Raw genomic sequence first — 19088 nt, forward strand, 5'->3', positions numbered from 1 at the left:
GAAAAATTAGAAAGTATATTTAACCTGAATGAAAATAAAATTATAATAGATTAAAACCATGTGGAGTATAGTCCTTAAAAGGAAATTTATAGTTTTAAATACTTGTATTTGAAAAGAAAAAAGTTCCAAAATCTAAGCTTTCACCTTAAAAATTTAGAAAAAGAAAAGCAAATTAAAATAAAAGGAAGAAGAAAATGGGAATTTTAAAAGATAAGAGCTATCAAAATTCGAGTAAACAAAAATAATAAAGCATAAAATAATAAAATGAAAAGTTTTCTTTTAAAAAAATCAGTAAATTTGATAAAACTCTAGCTTTGATGATCAAGAAGAAAGATGAGAAGCAAGGATTAACAATAATATGAATGAAAATGGAGGCACCACATTGTATCCTACAGGCTTTAAAAGGATAATATGGGAATATCACCCACACCTTTATGAAAGATAAATTACTAAAACTGACTAAGGTAGAAATGGAAAAGCTGAGTAGCTCTATGCCCCTATGAAAGATATTAAAATCATCAATTAAAAACCTTTCCCAGGAAGAAAACTCTAGGCCCAGAAGGCTTCTCTGGTAAATTCTGCAAAACATTTTAAAAATTCTATAAAACGGTGGCAGGGGAGGCGGGAGAGGACTTGGCGGCAGGTGGCTGGACCGGCGGCAGCAGCCACACTCTCCCTGCGCAGCAGAGCGGCCACAGGAGCCCCTGGAGTCGCCCCCTCTGCTGCCCCCCCTCTGCCTGACCCTGCGGGCGCGTCCCTCAGCCTCCAGCCCCGGCAGCGCCCCCAGGCGTCCTGGACAGGCCCTCTACTTTTCGCCCAGCCGCAGCCGCAGCCCCAGCCCCAGCCTTAGCCCCTTAGCACAGCTCCTCTGCAGCTGCTCCAGACACAGCCTCTACGCGACACCCTGGAGGTTGGGATGCTCTTGTCCAAAATCAACTCGCTTGCCCACCTGCGCACCACGCCCTGCAACGACCCGCACGCCACCAAGCTGGCGCCGGGCAAGGAGAAGGAGCCCTGGGTTCGCAGTACCCGGTGGGCCCGCTCCCGGGCAGCGGAGTTTCAGCTCGGTGTACTCAGGCATCCGTGTCGCCAACTCGCCGGTGGCCATCAAGCACGTGGAGAAGGACCGGATTTCCGACTGCGGAGAGCTGCCTAATGGTACCCGAGTGCCCATGGAAGTGGTTCTGCAGAAGAAGCTGAGCTCCGGCTTCTCCGGCGTCATTAGGCTCCTGGATGGGTTTAAGAGGCCCGACGGTTTCGTCCTGATCCTGGAGAGGCCGCAACCTGTGCAAGACCTCTTCGACTTTATCACGGAAAGGGGGAGGGGGGGCCTGCAGGAGGAGCTGGCCTGCAGCTTCTTCGGGCAGGTGCTGGAGGCGGTGCGGCCCGGCCACGACTGCAGGGTGCTTCCCCGCGACATCAAGGGCGACAACGTCCTTACCGACCTCAATCTCGGGATCTCAAGCTCATCGCCTTCTGGTCGGGGCGCTGCTCAAGGACACCGTCTACATGGACTTCGATGGGACCCGAGTATATCCTCCAGAGGGGATCCGCTACCATGGCAGGTCAGCAGCTGTCTGGTTTCTGGGGATCCTGCTGCATGACGTGGTCTGTGGAGACATTCCCTTTGAGCACGATGAGGTGATCGTCAGGAGCCAAGTTTTCTTCAGGTAGCGGGTCTCTTCAGAGGGTCAACATCTCATTAGATGGTGCTTGGCCTTGAGGCCATCAGATCGGCCATCCTTCAAAGAAATCCAGAACCAGCGGTGGATGCAAGATGTCCTCCTGCCCCAGGAAACTGCTGAGATCAGTCTCCAGAGCCTGTCCCAGGGCCCAGCAAATAGCTTGTCGCGCAGGTTCCTCCCTCCCTGTCAGATGCTCGAGGGAGGGGACGTGTCCTGTCCCCAGCTTCCTGAGTACCAGTGGCACTTATTGTGAAGCAGTACAGTGCTCCATACAGAAACAACATTTACAAGTCATTCCAGACCCCGGGCTCCCGGGCGCTGCTTCCCAAAAGGGAGGAAGAGATTCCACTCCACTCCAGGTGTCCTAGGCCTCCACTCCTCCCATAGAAGCTCGCCTTCTCACCGATGTCCAGCATCGCTGGACTCTGCAAAATCCCAGGGCTGGGCAGCGGTGGAGGAGTGGGAGTAGGTCAGGATCCTGCCATGGAGCTGTCGGCTTCATCAAGAGTTCTGCTGAATGCCGCGACGGGTCGGGCAGGGGGGATGCGGGTTGGGGTGGGTTAGGAATAGCACCATTTTAAGTCCCTGTCACCTCTTCTGACTTTCTAAGGCCTTCTGTGGGGACTCCAGCTGTGCTGGGAGAAATACTTGAACTTGCCTCTTTTACGTGCTGCTTCTCCAAAAATCTGCCTAGGTTTGGTTCCCTCTCTTTCTCCCTCCCCGCTTGCCCCCCATCCTTCGTATGAGAGGAGCCATGGAAGAGGCTACAGGGCCAAACGCTGAGCCACCTGCCCTTTTCCACCTTTAGTAAAACTCCCAAGTGAACTGGTCTTCCTTTTTGGTTTTTACTTAACTGTTTCTAAGTCAAGACCTCACACACACACACACACACACACACACACACACATACACACACACACACACACAAATGCACAAGCAAAGCAAATCAACAGAAAAACTGTAAATGTGTGTACAGTTGGCATGGTAGTGTACAAAAGGATTGTAGTTGATCTAATTCTTTTTTAATTTTGCCTTTTAAATTATTTTACCTGTTTTGTTTTGTTTTTCCCCCTTGGAAAGATGATGCACTTTCTAACCTGGAGGTCAATGTTATATATTTATTTATTTATTTGGTTCCCTTCCTGCTCCAAGCTTCCATTGCTGCTGCCATGGTTTTCTTTTCTCTCCTTTCCTCCTCTGGCTTGGGGATCTTTTGGGGAGGGCTGCAATGCTTGCTCTGTTGGTTTGTAGGGTGACAGGGACTCAGGCGGGACAGCTGTGGCAGCTCCCTGACTGCTGCAGGGGGCCCCCTCGCCAGCTTACCCAAGTGGGTGTGGGGTCTGTGGATGATGGGGGAGGGTGTTGCTGACTTGTGTATATAGACTAGATATATGAAAAGCAGTTCTGGATGCTGTGCCTTCTGGATCCTCTCTGGGGCTGTGTTCTGAGCAGCATGTAGCCTGCTGGTTTTATCTGAGTGAAATATGGTACAGGGGAATAAAAGAGTTTTTTGTTTTGTTTTTTTAATACTTGGCATTTTTTGAATAAAATACTTTTTTTCTTTAAAAAAAAAAAAACCTTCCCAGAAAGAAACTCTAGGCCCAGAATGCTTCTCTGGTAAATTCTATAAAACATTTAGGAAAGAATAATACCAATACCACACAAACTGTTACAAAAATTTGAAGAGGAGGAAATACTAAGCAATTCATTTTATGAGGTCATCATTGCCCTTATACCAAATCCAAACCAAAATATTCCAATGGAAAAAAATAAAAAACTAGACACTAATATCCCTTGAGAACAAAGGTTTAAAAATTCTTAGCAAAATATTAGCAAATTTAATTCAGTCATAAGTCAAAATTATAATACATGATGACCAGTTAGAATTTACCCTGCTGGGAGGAGAATTCACAGAGACCGTACTTTCCCCAGTCTCTGGAACCTATACCTGTGCATGCCAGGCTGCTCTCCGGCCCTCCCAGGGATGGGGATCTGCAGCAGCAAAGCCCCACCTAGGGTTCCCCTAGATCCCACTCCCAGACTTTCACTCCATCACTACTCATCAGTGAAATTTGATCAAGGGCTTCCCTGGCTGCTCAATGGTAGAGAATCCACCTGCCAATGCAGGAGACGTGGGTTTGATCCCAAGGTCAGAAAGATCTCCTGGAGAAGAAAATGACAATCCACTCCAGAGTTTTTGCTTGGGAAATACCATGGATGGGGGAGCCTGGCAGGCTACAGTCCATAGACGTACAAAAGGTTCGGACAAGACTTATCGACTAAAACAACAACAAAATTTGATCAATGCTTTCTAATCTGTGGACAAATGGTACTTAAAGCTCAAGAACAACCTTGTTCAAAATGCAACAACCTTCTTTTTCTTCATCCCAACCATATGCCTGATCCAGCTCTACCAAAGCAGCTCTGCTTAAATCGCCTCTTTTTTTTCTTTAAAATCCCTAGTGATTTTCTTTTCTTCTTCTTTTTTTATTGGAGAATAATTGCTATACAATGTTGTGTTGCTGCCGCTGCTAAGTCGCTTCAGTTGTGTCCGACTCTGTGCGAGCCCATAGACGGCAGCCTACAAGGCTCCTCTGTCCCTGGGATTCTCCAGGCAAGAATACTGGAGTGGGTTGCCCTTTCCTTCTCCAATGCATGAAAGTGAAAAGTGAAAGTGAAGTCGCTCAGTCGTGTCTGACTCTTCGTGACCCCATGGACTGCAGCCTACCAGGCTCCTCCGTCCATTGCATTTTCCAGGCAAGAGTACTGGAGTGGGGTGCCATTGCTTTCTCCTCAATGTTGTGTTAGCTTCTGCAATACAGAATCAACACCAAACTGAGAGGTTTTCAGGGCTGGGAGGATAAAGGGAGGGATGAGCAGTCCTGGCTTAATAGTTATAGAGTTTCAGTTGGGTGATGAGTAAGCTTTGCAAATAGATAGTAGGGATGGTTGCACAGTATTGTGAATGCAAGTAATGCCATAGAATTGTACATCTAAATATGACTGAAATGCCAAATGTTAGGTCAAATAAAATCTTTTTAAAAAGCAAAAGTTTTCATCCCTTGGTGTATTGGACCAAGGTTTCCTCACTTCCTGTCCTGCGCTAACACACTTTACCCCACCCTCCTTTCAGCTTCACTGACATACAATTGACAAGCAACACTGCCAGATTTTTAAAGTGTGCACCCTGATGTCTTAATCTACCTATACATTGTGATTCAAGGTAATTATAGGTCCATCACCTCACATATTTACCTTCTCTTGTGTGTGAGAACATTTAACTTATACTCTTAGCAAGTTTCAGTTATATAATATAATGTTACCAATTTTAGTCACCATGTAACACGTGAGAACCTCAGACTTTGTTTATCCTATAACTGAAAGTGTGTATCCTCTGCATGATTCTCTTCCTATTTTCCACCTCCTCACCCCTTGGCAACCACCTTTCTACTGCGTTTCTAATCAGTTTAAGGGGTACTTTTTTTTGTTTATTTTTTTAGATTCCACATGTCAACTTAAAAAAATAGTCACAACATAGAAGTTGAGCGTTATGTTTTATTTGGTGTGAATTTTTAGGACTTCAAGGCTAGGTGACAGCATCTCAAGTAATCCTGAGAGAACTGCTCCAAGAAGGCAAGGGGAGGAGCCAGGTTATATAAAAGTTTTGCAACAAAGGGCAGATAGTCTGCAAATCAAAAGATTATTGTTAAAGAAAATCAGATATCCTAAGTTAAGGAATTTAGCACTCTTCTGTGCAGGGAAGAGGCAAAAGTCCACTCACTGTAATTGTTCCTTTCGTATGAACTTTAGCTATCCTGGGCCAGTGTCCTGTGTTGTGTGTGTGTGTCTGTGTGTGTGTGTGAGAGAGAGAGAGACATCCTGAGCTGCCTGGGGGCTCACTGTAGGCGTGGCTACAGTCCTGAAGGCTGCTAGTTCCTGGATACTCTTCTCCTTCCAGAGTGCCCTTAGGGCTCAGAAGCTCACATTGGAGGGCTGAAATCACTGATGACTGTGACATCCTTGTTTACTGATATGGCTGGGAATATTCCAATTCTCACACGTGTAAGTACACAGCTTTTATCTTTAATTGTCTGGCTTATTTCACTTAAAATAATGTCCTCCAGTTTCATTCACATTGCTGAAAACGACAAAATTTCCATTTTAAGGCTGAATAATATTCCATGGCTTCCCTGCTGGCTCAGAGGGTAAAGCATCTGCCTGCAATGCAGAAGACCCGGGTTCGATTCCTGAGTTGGGAAGATCCCCTGCAGAAGGAAATGGCAACCCACTCCAGTACCCTTGTCTGGAAAATCCCATGGATGGAGAAACCTGGTAGGCTACAGTCCATGGTTGCAAAGAGTCGGACACGACTGAGTGACTTCACTCACTCATACTTATATAATAATATATGCAATAATATAAAAACTATATAAAATAATATATAAAATGTATATATACACATTGTTTTCTAGAGTCATCCATCCGTGGACAGAACATAGTTCTTGCCTTAGCTTGCTAATAATGCTAATGCTAAGTTGCTTCATGGATGTGAGAGTTGGACTATAAAGAAAGCTGAGCACTGAGGAACTGATGCTTTTGAACTGTGGTGTTGGAGAAGACTCTTGAGAGTCCCTTGAACTGCAAGGAGATCCAACCAATCCATCCTAAAGGAGATCAGTCCTGGGTGTTCATTGGAAGGACTAATGTTGAAGATGAAACTCCAATACTTTGGCCACCTGATGCGAAGAGCTGACTCATTGGAAAAGACCCTGATGCTGGGAAAGATTAAGGGCAGAAGGGGACAACAGAGGATGAGATGGTTGGATGGCATTACTGACTCAATGGACATGATTTTGGGTAAACTCCGGGAGTTGGTGATGGACAGGGAGGCCTGGCGTGCTGCGTGGTTCATGGGGTTGCAAAGAGTCAGACATGACTGAGCAACTGAACTGAACTGAAGTCGCTTCAGTCGTGTCTGACTCTTTGCAACCCTAGGAACTGTAGCCTGCCAGGCTCCTCTGTCCATGGGATTCTCCAGGCAAGAAAACTGGAGTGGGTTGCCATGCCCTCCGCCAAGGGATCTTACCCACCCAGGGATCGAACCCACATCTCTTAAGTCTCCTGCATTGGCAGGCAGGTTCTTTACCACTAGAGCCACCTACCTTACCTTGCTTATTGTCAATAATGCTGCAATGAACATGTATCTCTATCCATTTTTACCTTTATTTCTCTTCCTAAAAACATGCTAAATGCAGAAATTTTGGAAAAATGAACATCACAAAGTAACCATCATGTTTCTATCAATCAGGGATAATCACTGGTCATATTTTGTATATAAACAAATTCATGCTATTTTCTGAGTAGTATTATCCTTGGAAAGAACTTTCCAATCCCCAAAAGATAAAGAGCTAATTCGTTTCCCTAACATTTAAGGCATTTCCCAAGAACCATTTATTTCATAAATAACACTACCTGTGCCATACAATAAATAATTTTATAGATTGGGTTCTATTATAATCTTATTATTCTCTTCCATAGACCTAATTTTCTATCACACAATATTGAGCATGTGACTTCATAATATGTTCTAATATATGATGGTGCAAGATTTCCCTAAATAGTTTTATTTTTCAACTTATTTTTGTTTATTTCACATGTTTACTCTTCTAGATGAAATATAAAAATACTTTTTTCAGTTTGCCAAAATTCCAGTCAGAAGACTGATTGGGATTGAATTACATCAATAGATAATAGTTTTATTTTTCAACTTATTTTTGTTTATTTCACATGTTTACTCTTCTAGATGAAATATAAAAATACTTTTTTCAGTTTGCCAAAATTCCAGTCAGAAGACTGATTGGGATTGAATTACATCAATAGATTGACTCAATCCTGTATTTCCAATCCGAGGTTAGATGGCCTGTTTTATTTCTCCCCCACTCTCTCTTTTGTGATATATAGTATAGTTTTAATATCAATATTTGGCTAGTTTTCTTAAATAAATTATAAAGCACTTAACATAGGGTTATTTTCCTTAATGAAGTTTTGAAATACCTGCCTTTGTTTGAACCTTGAAAAGATTTTAGAAGAAAATATTCTGTGAGTTTTATGTTTGTGCATGCTATTGATTGATTGATTGATTAAGAATGAGTGCACTTAGGGTTGTGTTCAAAGACTTACTGGGCTTGCATCTCATAAGTCTGAATTTGTAGTGATATCATCTTATTTTCTATTGCCAATAATTCAGCTTATTGGGTTTTGTTTTGTTTTTTGCATTTGCTATTTCTACTCCAAGTTAGAGGGTATAGATGGAGTTCTTTTTTTTTTTTTTTTTTTTACTGTGTATTCTAGTACACACTATTTAGTTTCCACACTAATGCATTAATTTCTTAGCAAGAGGTGTCTACCATCAGACTATCTCTAACAGAAACTCCTCAAGATCTGTGATGTGCACCTTTAAACTCTGATAGCTTTCTGACCATTTTATTTAGTGCTGGGAGAGAAGATCTGAAGCCTAGAAGCAAATCATCATGTTTTCCAAGATGGCTCTTTAGAGGCAACTTTGTGCCCATTGATTTGACATCCCAACTAGCCTACGCGTTCTTCATGTTGCAATCCGTCCCACCCCTCCTGGGGGAGACCTTTCCCATTCCTCCCTATGAGGCCCAGTTTCTCCCAACAGGCCCCTCTTGCGTCCTGAATATCCTTTAGAATGACCCTCCTTCCCCTCAGAGGGTAAGGTCCATGAGATCCAGTGCCGCCTCAGCTCGGTTTGCCGCCACCTCTCCAGGGTGAAGCCTGACACGTGGCTGTTAGTGGGCTCTGAGCGTTTGTTCTCTGACTCCTGGAGGGCAGGGACCTTGCCATCACTTGTCTCATTTCCCTCCATGCAGTTCTGGATGCAGAACAGATGCCCAATAAATACCACATTTCAGAAAATACATGGGATTGATTAGTTTTCCATTTCCCGGTTACACTAATCTGCTCCAGAGATCCTTAGAAACTGAATTTTTATTTCCTTTCCTTTTCTTTAGAATCTACAGCTCAACAGCTGGAACTAACCCCTAAAGGTTATTTGACCTCACACTCTGACAGTAACATGTTGGGGATAATTCAGGTATATAAATATATATATTTAATGCCAAGAAAATTGAGTGTTCTTATGTGCGTGAGTTCTCCTTAATTGTCACAAATATCTTTTTTTTTAAAGAGTTCTTCTTTATCTTCACTGTTCACCTAAAACTACCACAACATTGTTAATCAGCTATACACCAATACAAATTAAAAAGTTCAAAGTTTGATAAAAAAGGGTTCTTCTTTATACCTAATCTTAATCCTGTTTGCCTGAATGCCACAAATTTGGTCTTTGACTTCCCCCTGGGTATTTTTAGCTATCTCTGTTGTAATTGCTTCTTGGCTAGGGTTTTGTCTGTCTGACAGACAGACAGACAGAAAGACAAACTGTAAGCTCACCCTTAAACTCAAGGAACTCCCTGTTTTCCCTTGAAAAGTTATAGGCAGATCTAGCAAACAGAATTCTTTGCAAAGGCCATGGGATCAAAGAAACTACACCACAAAATTGTCTCTTGAAGCCATATCATCTTTCCCCTGGAACTTGCAAAGGGCAAGTAGACAATTGCCTACATGGCAGGAAGAATTTCTGACTTTCTTACTTCCAATTCTCATTTCTGCACAGGTCAAATTCAAACTCACTACTTTATCTAAGGCACTGATTTACAGCTCTGAAGACTCCTGTCATAGCATGGTCATGATAACTGTCATGACACAGCCAGCCACAGTCAGCCTCCAACATCTGAGCTTGGATTAGTGATGTTCTGAGTACATGATACTCAGGACTGATAAGTTTTGAAAGGGGAGAAGCTGCAGAAAATACCTGGAACTTAGGATGCTCCACATTCAGGTAGGACAGGAAGAGACATATATCATCATGAAGTATAAGGAAATCAAGTTTTATGGAAATAAAATGGGGTTTCAGGCGGAGTAGGAGGGACCAAAATTGAGACAGAGGGGCCTGGATAAGTCAGTATCTGTGAGTGAACAAGGAATGACTTCTCATATTCCTAAGGGCAAATCCCTTACATCGGGATAGCCTTCCAGCTGTGTGTTAAGACATTTCATAAGGTGATGCCTTTCTAGTCCCTGGAGGCTTAGTGACCTCATGATGGTTCTATCTTGGAGAGTCCCACAGTGACTTTGAAAGAGGACGATCCTCTCTGAAGTTCCCTGACCCAGTATTCTATTAATAGAATGGCTATTCAGGGTGGCCCAGACTACAGGGTAAGGAACGTCCATCTCTCTATCACTCACCTAAACAGAGGCTTTTGACAGAATGTTTTAGATCAGGGGCCCCCAGCCTCCAGACCATGGACTAATACTAGTCCATGGCTTGTTAGGAACTGGGCCACATGGTAGGAGGAAAGCCACGGCATGTGAGCAAATCTTCATCTGTACTTACAGCTGCTCCCCATTGCTCATTTTACTGCATTATCACAACATAATAATAATAGAAGTAAAGTGCACAATAAATGCACTATGCTTGATTCATCCCCAAACCACTGCTTGCTTCCATCTATGGAAAAATTGTCCATGAAACTGGTCCCTGGTACCAACAATGTTGGGGACTGCTGTTTCAGAGCATAGAGCAGCCATCCTTCGATCTCTCTCCTAGCACCCATGTCCCCCATGTCCTTTCCCAACAGCCCATAGTATCCACGGTTTTCCTTAAATTACTCCGTAATTCTCCTATGGTTCGGATGGAGCCAAGCCCTTCCCAGCTCCATGGGTGAAACATATGACTCAGCTTGAGATCATCAGGCTATTCCATTGCCCAAACCAGCATAATAGTCTTAATGATTAGAACTGACCCTGGCTCCTCCCATCAAGTGATGTTAGAAGCACACTGCCCTGGGAACAATTGGCAGTCAGGTCACCTTGTGATCACGAGATGAAGCCACACCTACAGAAGGCAGGGGCTAGAGCTTGGTGATGTGGTTGAGTCTCCAGATCAATCAAGCCTGTGGTAAGTCTGCTGAATCTCTGAACATTTGTTAACCAATCAATTAGTTAACCAGCAGATTCCCTTCCTGTACAAGCCAGGTGGAGTTGGGTACGTCTCACTTGCAACTGCACATACTCTATCTGATGAGCATTTCTCTGGGTCCAGGCTCCCAGACTGTCAGTAAATGATTCCTTGACATTTACTGCAGGGTTTGACCAGGATCCTCCCCTCTCCTGAGACCTGGGGTGTGAGCTCTCCCTGGCTGTGGCAGCGACCATCCCTTGCACCTAAGATTCCTCCTCTGGGTGGGAGAGGGGCCGGGAGATGCAGACCCAGCATCCCAGGAACCAACACTGTGCCCCTCCCACCAACTCATCTGGCCACCGGCAACCCTGTCATTTCCCTGCCACTGGGCTGGCTCAGACAAAGCTCTAGTTGAAGAGATTACAGACAGATGCTCTGGCACGAATCAGAGGCCCCATGGAAGGAAAGCAGTCAGGTTTTCTCTTAAGCGACAGCCATCATTTTCGGCAGGCAGGGTAATTACAGGTTTGCCCTTCCCAGTGCAAGCTATCTGAAGGTAAAACAATGGTGAGCAGCATGTGCCCGCTTCAAACAAGGAAGGGGAGAGACGGGAGCAGAAGGATTCCATCTCTTTTAATTTATTTTAATAAAGTGAGGGTTTTCCAAAAGGCCAAAGGGTCTCATTTGCCACAATGTGGTTGAGATCTGCCAACAGCTTCCCCAAACCTCTCTTTCCCTATAATTCAATCAGAGCCACAGATGGAAGCACTCAGCCGGCATCTTCCTTTTCTCGGCCGTTTCTGAGTCCTTCCTCTCTCACTGCCTTGGCTGGAGAAGAAGGCTCTCACCCCTCTCAGCCTCAACCTCAGTTTTCTCCACTCCCCTGAGCTCCCAGGAGGCTCCCCTCTGTCCGGCCCTCCTCTGACCCGTCCCTGCCTCACAGCCCCTTCTGGATGTTCACAAATAGTGCGGCCTCTGTTTTTCCTCTGTTTTTACTGCACTCACCTGGCTGTCCAGCTGAGCAGATAGTCCCTTGAGGATGGTACCCTGACCTTCTCTTCTCCTGAGGCCCAAGGGGCCATCCCAGCAGATGGTGGACAGGTAAGAGGGAATGAGCAGCCTCTGAATTATTTCTGGGGAAGACGCACTCTTAGAATGAGCAGAAAAAGAAGGCAGGACAATCTTGAACAGACTACCATTGCCATGCTTTCCAACCAGTAATCAAACCTGCCCTTCTGAGCTCTGAAACACACTCGCCACCCCGGGAGCTGACTCCCAGACTGGATTCACCCTGCCCTCCTTGGTCCCAGACATTGCTCCAGACATCTGGAACAATTTCTTCCAGAGATTTCCTCTCCTCTTCTTTCACCACAAGTTGCCTCCAAATTTCAAAGCCCAGAAACACAAATACCACCTTATCGGCTTTGCCTAAAGAGCAGAAATAGCAAGAATTTAGCAAAAGTCTTATGCCTCTGGGAGGGGATTTTGGCTCATTTCTAGCAAATGGATGGGTTCATTTTTTTTACCTGGGGCTGTGGAAAATGAGTTCCCAGTAAATCAATCCCTGCTGTCACATGGAGGCAGAGTCCTCAGCCACGCTCCCCTCATCAACAGAGAAGAGGACAGCCCTGCCCCTCCTTTCTCCCGTTGGCCCCATCCTTAAGGTTTCATTTTTTTTTTTAATAAGTTTAATACATTTTTATCAAGTTGGTTATTTATTTATTTGGTCTTTGTCGCGGCACCTGAGACACACATTTCATCCTGTGGGATTTTTCATTGCCGTGCATAGACTGTCTAGTTGTATCTCGCAGGCTCAGTAGCTGTGGGGCTCAGGCTTAGTTGCTCCTTGGCATGTGGCATCTTAGGTCCCCAACCAGGGATCAAACCTGCATTTCCTTCATTTCAATGTGGATTCTTAATTACTGACCACCAGGGAAGTTCTTGCCCCAAAGATTTCTTGCTCCCGCCATACAGCTGCAGGGAGAAGTAGAGCCACACGGATGCTGTGTGGCCCGCTTTGCTCTTTGATGCAGAGCTCACCCCCAGGCCTGGGGGCTGCAAGTGCATGTCCTGGGGATCCCCTCTGCAGGCTCTGCCTCCTGATTCCAGGGGCAGGCCAGAGTCCTTCTCCATCATCCAGGGACCCTCTCGCCTGCTCCTCATGTAGGGCTGAGAATATTGACAACTGATTTCCTTAACAATGACTTCTCTTCCTTCCAGATGTTGTTATTGTTCAATAGCTAAGTCATGTCTGACTCTTTGCCACCCCATGAACTGCAGCATGCAAGGTTTCTCTGTCCTTCACTATCTCCTTGAGTTTGCTTAAACTCATGTCCATTGAGTCGGTGATGTCATCCAATCATCTCTTCCTCTGTTGACCTCTTCTCCTGCTTTCAATCTTTCCCAGCATCAGGGTCTTTTCTAATGAGTCAGTTCTTCATATCAGATAGCCAAAATATTGGAGATTCAGCTTCAGTATCAGTCCTTCCAGTGAATATTCAGGACTGATTTCCTTTAGGATTGACTGGTTTGATCTCCTTGTAGACCAAGGGACTCTCAAAGAGTCTTCCCCAGGACCACAATTTGAAAGCATCAGTTCTTTGGTGCTCAGTTTTCTTTATGGTCCAACTCTAATATCTGTATATGATTACTGGAAAGACCATAGCTTTGACTAGACAGACCTTTGTCAGCAAATTGATGTCTCTGCTTTTTAATGTGCTGTTTAGGTTTGTCATAGCTTTTCTTTCAAGGAGCATGATATTTTAATTTCGTGGCTGCAGTCACCATCTGCAGTGATTTTAGAACCCAAGAAAATAAAATTTGTCACTGTTTTCACTTTTCCCCATCTGTTTGTCATGAAGTGATGTGACCGGATGCCATGATCTTTGTTTTTTGAATGTTGAGTTTTAAGTCAGATTTTTCACTCTCCTCTTACACTCTCATCAAGAAGTTCTTCAGTTCCTCTTCACTTTCCACCATTGTAATGTTATCACCTGCATATCTGAGGTTGTTGGTATTTCTTCCTTCCAGTGTCTTCCTCCATAACATGCTGGGCTGTGTCCAGGAACCTGGCAGTGTGTGCAGTCTTGATTGGATTTGAGGAAAGGAGCTTCCCTTCTCCAGGACTGCAACCACAGTTTCCCTCTCTAGTCTGCCACCCATCTCTTCCTTGTCCCATTTCCCCTGATGTGAAGGACATTTTTTAGAAGGGTCTTGAGCCAGATGCACCCTCTTATGAGGCTGCCATGCCTGCCTCTCTCTATTCAGGGACCCTGGCCCATCTCCCTGTGCCTTGGTTAAAATGTCTAGCTCTGAGCATCCCAGACACCCAGCTTGATTGTCTTCCATATGGGTAGGATGTGTACCATGAGCCATCCAAACTGGACCCAGTCTGAAGAATCAAAGGGAGGGTCCAAGTAGGGCTCACTCTATAACCTAGTCTTGAGAAGCATCTTGCTTTGAATGGGTCAGTTCCTGGCATCATGCTGAATAGGCCTTTTTGAGGCAACCAAAAACCTAGAGTGGATCCCATGTAAAAGCAAAGGGCCATCACAGAGAGGCAAGTCTGGTTGCTAGAGATTTCAGACACTTGAAATCCGTCTATCCCAGGCATTTCTTCCTCGATGTTTAAACACACTCGTGCTACAGAGGAAATTGAGTCCATATGCCTGAATTCTTTTAAACCTCAAGCCACCACATGCTGTTTTCTGGACCCGTTTAATTGTCCATGAAACCCCAGAGTTGTCTGCAACATGGAGGGCACCCAGGAGAACCCCACCCCCATCATTGCTGCAGACTGCACCCTGCCAGAGACAGCCGCCTCTCTGGGCACTGTGGGTGGGCAGACAGATGGGGCTGGGCCAGGACATACTGTTAGAATTGTCAGTCCACATATGTGTCATGCTGACAACTGGTCTAGAATGGGAAGAGCAATCACAGGCTGTTTTGACTTCTTCCAGACTTTATTTCTGAAGGCAGTCAGTCAGTTCAGTTCAGTCAATCAGTCGTGTCTGACTCTCCGTGACCCCATAGACTGCTGTACACCAGGCCTCCCTGTCTATCACCCACTCCCAGAGCTTGCTCAAACTCATATCCATTGAGTCGGTGCTGCTCTCCAACCATCTCATCCTATGGTGTCCCCTTCTCCACCTGCCTTCAATCTTTCCCAGCATCAGGGTCTTTTCCAATGAGTCAGTTCTTCGCATTAAGTGGCCAAAGTATAGGCATTTCAACTTCAGCATCAGTCCTTCCAATGAATATTCAGGACTGATTTCGCTTAGGATTGACTGGTTTGATCTCCTTGAAGTCCAAGAAGGACTCTCAAGAGTCTCCTCCAACACCACAGTTCAAAAACATCAATTCTTCAGCATTCAGCTTTCTTTATGGTCCTACTCTCGCATCCATACATGACTACTGGAAAAAACCATAGCTTTAACTAGACAGACCTTTGTTGGCTAAGCAATGTCTCTGCTTTTTCATATGCTGTCTAGGTTGGTCATAGCTTTTCTTCCAAGGAGCAAGTGTCTTTTAATTTCATGGCTGCAGTCACCATCTGTAGTGATTTTGAAGCCCAAGAAAATAAAGTCTGTCACTGTTTCCATTGTTTCCCCATCTATTTGCCATGAAGTGATGGGACCAGATGCCACGGTCTTAGTTTTGTGGAGGAAAATTTGCTGCAAATGCATGAACTAGGACTTTGAAGACTTGGTGTTGTCCCAGCTGTGAGAGCTCAGATAAACCACCCACCCTCCCTAATCTCAGCTTCTTCCTCCCTCAGCGTGCTTCCTCCACTCCCACAGCATGCTGAGAGGAGGACTTCCACCCACACCTGGGGCCTACGTTCCTTCCCTTCAAGTCCTGTAGTAGACTGAGTAGGACTTGGTTTTGTGTATCAGAAATGTTCATTCATTGCCCTACAATTTATCCGCTGTGTTCACCTGGATTATCTGGATTATTTTTTACAACACTCAAGGGAACACAGGTGTTATTAGGCCTCCCATTGAGGACAGCCCCAAGTTCCATGGAGACTCAGCCATGTGTTCAGGATGTTATAGCCTATAAAGTGTCAAGGCTGCACCCAAAGCCAGACACATGGCCCTGGCGTTTCTACTCCACCATGTGTTTCTCTGCCAGAAACACAGTCAGTACAGTCCAAGGCCCTCCTCGAAGATGGCTGGTGTTCAGGTGGTGCTTAGAATGGCACCTCTGCCCCAGCAACTCAGTCGCTCGCCCTCTCTCACCATTGCAGACCATGCTATGATCCAGAGGTACATCCCCATCACTTTTGGAAAGGCATGAGCAGTCCACCCGAAGTTTTGTCTTGAGATCAACTCAAATCTCGGTTAATGGAAGCATGTGTCTGGTCCACTGATGGGGGTCCCTTGGGTCAGCCCAATCCCAACCCATGATCAGCAGAATGATGTGAGCCAGGCCTTGATTGTGAGGGTCACATATGACACAAACACAGTGCACTAGTTACAGAAACACAGATTTAAGCAAAAATTCATGGACTCAACCAGACAAGTGATAGGGATATCAGGTCTGATTTGCTTTGGGACTGAAATAAAGCCACTAGTTCTAATTCTCTTATCAAGTCTCTCATTATCACAAGATGCCTGTAGTTGCTTCTGCTCTGCATGCCATGATTCACATTGCAAAGAAAAAACGTCTGCCCTGACACAGATCCTACTGGTCCAGTTGACTCAAGTAAGCATCTTGAACCAATCAGTCTCTCTTGGGGGAATCTGCTGAGGTTACTGGCTCCAGCTTAAGTCACATGGTGGGGCCAGTTTAAAGGAGGATGGAACCATTCAAATGCAGGGGCTGAGAGGACAGAGGGAGAGTTCTCCAAGGGAAATTAAGATGTGATCACTAACAGACGAGCAAACACAGCCAGGCAGCCAAAAATCCAAATATCAACCTGAGGCACAAGCAAACTCTCCTTCTTTCTCTAATGCAATAGTTGGCGAATATTTCCTGCAAATGGCCAGATAGTACATGTTTTAGGTTTTGCCAGCCATAAGGTCTCTGTCGAAATGACTCAACTCTGCCATGGTGGTGTGAAATCAGCTAGACAGCACATAGATGGATGAGCACCACTGTATTCCAACAAAACTTTATTTAAGGACAGTAAAATCTGCATGTCACATAATTTTCAGGTGTCACAAAATATTATTCTCATTTTGAGTTTTTAAACCTTTTAAAAAATTTAAAAACTGTTCTTCACTCATAGGACTACATGAAAACAGACAGCAGCCTGGATTTTGCTGGGGGAAGGAGTGTTTGGCTGATCCTCACTCCTAAAAGAGGGTTGTCAGGAGGTGGGGAACGAGGGTGAGGACTTTCATGTGATCATAGGGCATGAGGTCCAGGAAAAATCATGCATCTATGGAGCACGAATAAGAATGAGCTTGAAGAAATCATTGGAATGAAGTGAAATTCTCAGTCCAGTTAGCGATTTACCTATATCTTTTCCCACACTAATTTACAGAAAGAAGTCTATTAATCATTCTGGGTGCAGAAAGGAAATTGCATTCTCAGCATAAACATAAATTATCAGCCTAAAACTCAAATTCCTTCCGAGGGATGGGGCACGCTAAAAGTTTTGAATAGCTCAAACAGAACAAATGGATGAGAGGAGATAATGCATCTTTTGAAATACAAACCTGAAAAGACGTTATGCTCAATTACACTGACAAAAGATTTGGGATCCAGCAATATCCTCCGTGGAATTCGGCAGCTAAACAGGAATGCTAAATCACAGACTCTAACTTAAGCTAGAGTAATCTAGCATAAGCCATATTACATGCGCATCCGCTGGGAGCCTGAATCTGCTCTCATGTTTACAAAATACCTTTCTCCATCTCTATTAGAAGGTGGGCTCACCTGCAAAGACCCCTGTGCTTCCAAGTTCCCAAACTGAGCAGTGGGGTGCTTTGGACAGAAAGCAGAGTTAAGGAGGGTGGTGAGGAGGATGGACATATTAAGGGGTAGTCTGCACTCTTCAGAAGGAGGAGTTTCAGCTCCAAGCAGCAGTGATGGGGAGAGAAGATGCTAGGGAAGGAAACGGGCAGAATTTTATCACCAGAAAGAAAAAGAACTGGCGTGTGGTTGGAAGTCCATAGTATCACCCTGGGCACAAGCAAGGAAAACTGACACTCAGCTCCTGTGACCCCCATCCCACCCTTGATCTCCACTTCTGAAGTTAGGACAGGTCTCTACAGATCAGACTCCGGGTCCTAGATGGAGCATGGATGATCTCACGTGCTTCCCCACCATCGGCAGCACAGCTGGGGCACGGTAGGTATTTAACACCCAGGCAACAAGGTCTGGAGATAGGTGTGTGTTAAATCATCAGAAGAATAGGAAAGAAAGGCTAGACCCTGGAAAACAAGGGCTGCCACATGTTTCCAGAAGGCAGGCTGAGATCCTACGTAATTTATTGGTTGCTGCTGTGACAAGTGTGAAAGGCTGACCCTTGGAGTTTGTACCTCAGGTATCCTGGGAGAGAGACAGATGAGCTATAAAGGGTGGGGGGGAGCATTCTAGAGAAACAGAGAAACAGCTATGCTCTGTGTCACAGCCAAGAACAAAAGGGGGGCTTACAGATGAAAGATATGGGGAGGCTGGTTTGAGCAGCAAGTTGGGTATTCTGGAATGAAAGGGGCTGCATGTGGAGCCTGGAGCTTCCTGCCATGGAAGCTGGCAGTACAGCGGTAGAACTGTCCTCAAGATTGCTACCTCTTGTTGTTGTCGTTGTTGTTCAGTTGTTAAGTCATGTCTGATTCTTTGCAACCCCATGAATTACAGCATGCCAGGTTTCCCTGTCCGTCACTATCTCCCTGATTTTGCTCAAACTCAAGTCTGCTGAGTCAGGGATGCCATCCAATCATCTCATCCTCCGTCACCCTGTTCTCCTCTTGCCATTCAGTCTTTCCCAGCATCAAGGTCTTTTCCAGTGAGTCGGCTTTCTGCATCAGGTGTCCAAAGTATTGGAGTTTCAGCTTCAGCACCAGTCCCGCCAGTGAATGTTCAGGTTGATTTCTTTTAGGATTGACTGGTTTGATCTCCTTGCAGTCCAAAGGACACTCAAGAGTCTTCCTCAGCACCACAGTTTGAAAGCATCAGTTCTTTGGTGCTCAGCCTTCTTTTTGGTCCCCCTCTCACATCCAAACATGACTACTAGAAAAAGCATAGCTTTGACTATATGGACCTACATGCTCAACAAGGACCAGCAATGGGACAACCAGGGAACCAGGCTTCTCATCCAACTATGTGGAGCAGCTGAAAAGCATGTCCCTGCTAGTTAGGGCCTGACAAAACATGGTCCACTGGAGAAGGTAACAGCAAACCACTTCAGT

The 19088-nt window shown here is 45.2% G+C and overlaps 1 pseudogene; it reads left to right on the forward strand.

Moving 5' to 3' along the window:
* The first annotated feature begins 901 nt into the window (after positions 1-901).
* LOC122692743 lies at positions 902-1938 on the forward strand (annotated as a pseudogene).
* Positions 1939-19088: the final 17150 nt, after the last annotated feature.

This window comes from Cervus elaphus, chromosome 4 (genome assembly GCF_910594005.1).
Source record: "Cervus elaphus chromosome 4, mCerEla1.1, whole genome shotgun sequence".
NCBI classification, from domain to species: domain Eukaryota; kingdom Metazoa; phylum Chordata; class Mammalia; order Artiodactyla; family Cervidae; genus Cervus; species Cervus elaphus.